The following is a 2,267-nucleotide window of genomic DNA, read 5'->3' on the forward strand; positions in this document are numbered from 1 at the left end:
CAGTAGGCACTTGTGAAACAAAGCAGAAGACCTGACGATACGATTGACAATTACTACAAAATCAGGTGAGAAAAAGTCATCAGCCAGAATTGTCCCTCCATGAAAAATAGCTGGAGAAGGCATGAGCGTCCAACAGGCTCTGCAGCTTACTGATTCCATCCAAAGTATTTAGCAAGTTTTGCAACACCTGAAATGAGGAAGGCAGTTGGTCTGACTAGTGTAAAAAAAATCAGCATCCTGGTCTTTTGATTTCATACTGATTTATTAGGTTAAAGGAATGCCAAGCCCACCCCACAGTGTTTGTATACCAGCTCACTATCAAATGGCACACATGGCAAGTGTATGGGCATGTGTATCTGATGATCTGATCAAAGAGAGGACGCACTGAGGGTTCACCAAGAGCTGTGACCTTCAAGCTCAGCAGTGTGAGCACACACCGAGGCGTTGCTCTGTGATTTACTGCCAGAATGGCTGCATAGGGGGGTCATGAGAGCCTGTTGGACGCCTGCATCAGAATGTACCTCTGGTGACAACACGTCAGCATATCCTGTAGCAAGCAGACTGCCTAGGTGGATGCCCTTGCTTTGAGGAATGGTGTCTCACCACTGTGGAATGCTCAAACAGATAAAGAGGTGACCACCAGGCAACCCAAAATTCAGGGGTCCAGGAACCAGTGCCTCCTGGGCTCACACCAGTCATCGCCCTCCGAGGCTTTATGTACCGAAGGCATCAAGTGTGCAAGGGAATAACAAAGATTTCTGGGTGGTAGCCATACGTGAACACTCTTTGTTTCATGCTGCTGATGATTAATGGCTTACACCCATGGGACAATCATTTACCTGCAATTCTTGGCTAGAAGCTCCAGGGTATCAAAAGTTTATGATGCAGCTCTGCGTCAGTCCCATGAATCCACATTTATAAAGGTGTTTAGGAACCCCTGTTTTAGGTGCCTAGGAGTGTCTTTAAAATCTATCCCATGGGTTGGCTCAGCATTTCAATGTCTCCTCTCATCAGTTGTTAAGAGATTGACAACATCAGCAAAGGAGGCATTAAATCCCCAATCTTTCATTTTTTAAAGAAAAATTCAAAAACCTGTCGCTTCCACATGAAGTGGAGAGGGGCCAGGCTGAGCTGACCCACCTGACAGTTACTGATGTGTGAACCGAGGGATGGGACACCCACACAGCCCTGGGAGCTCCTGCCCTAAGCCAGGCTCTCCCAGCTCCCTGCGCTCTGAAGCACATCCAAATTTTCATACAGAGCGCCGAACCCATGGGCACTTTGGCAGTGCTGCCTGGCCCCACGCCAGCTACACTTACTGGGAGCGCCGTGAGCTTGCTGTGTAACGCACAGAAGGACTGCTCTGCAGCGACATTCGGACACTAAGCAGGGAGCGTCTCGGGACCAAGGGCTCGCCGTGTACCAGGGACGCAAGATGGGCTCCAGGTGCCCTGTGCAGGGCAACGCGGAGCAGCGCCCTGGTTCAACCTGGGTGGGAGGACCGGGGCAGAACATCCTCCAAGAAACACATGAGAAAAAATCCTGGAGACCACAGGGGAAAAAATTAACATGCCGTGGGAAACGGCGAAGCGCTCCAAGTACAGCGCGCGGAGGGGGAGCGTAGCGAGGTGCTCCTGCCCGCTCTGATGCAATCCAGCGCCGACAGAGCGCTGGGCCAGGAGCCAGCGAGCACCGAAACGCTCAGCGCAGCGGGACTTAACCCTTTCGCCGTGCGAAGGGGCACAAAGCGGCTCGGTTACACCGTGCGGGAAACTTGCTGGGGGAGAAGAAGGGATGTAAGCGCCAAGGCAGCCAAAGAAACCGTGTGGTTGCGGGCGCGCGGGCCGAGACGGTTCTCCAATCACAAGCGCTTGATGAAACGTGGCCAAAACGATCAGGAATTGCAACAGGTCCCAGCCTGCCGTCCACCTGCCGCCGCGGAAACTTTCTGCAGGCCCCGGCCGCGCCGCTCGCGCTGCACAGACGCCAACCTTCTGCGCGGAGCCGCGGGGCCCCCGGCCCGGCTCCTTCCGGCGGCGTCGAGCGAGCGCCAGCCCCGGGCCGCGCCCGCCCCGCCCCGCCCCGCTGGGCCGCCCCCCGCCCCCGCCCACACCTGGCCGGGGTGGGCCGTGCCCGCGGGTTGCGGGCCGACTCGGCGGGAGGGCTGGGTGGCGGCGGAGGCCGGAGCGGAGCCGAGCGCGGCCGGGAGCAGCGCTGCGGCGCCTCGCGTCGTGGCCGAGCGCGGCGGTCGGAGTCGGGCACAGCGC

The sequence above is a fragment of the Lagopus leucura genome, unplaced genomic scaffold (assembly GCF_019238085.1).
Source record: "Lagopus leucura isolate 7727_CA_CO unplaced genomic scaffold, USGS_WTPT01 Super-Scaffold_100009, whole genome shotgun sequence".
Lineage (NCBI taxonomy): Eukaryota > Metazoa > Chordata > Aves > Galliformes > Phasianidae > Lagopus > Lagopus leucura.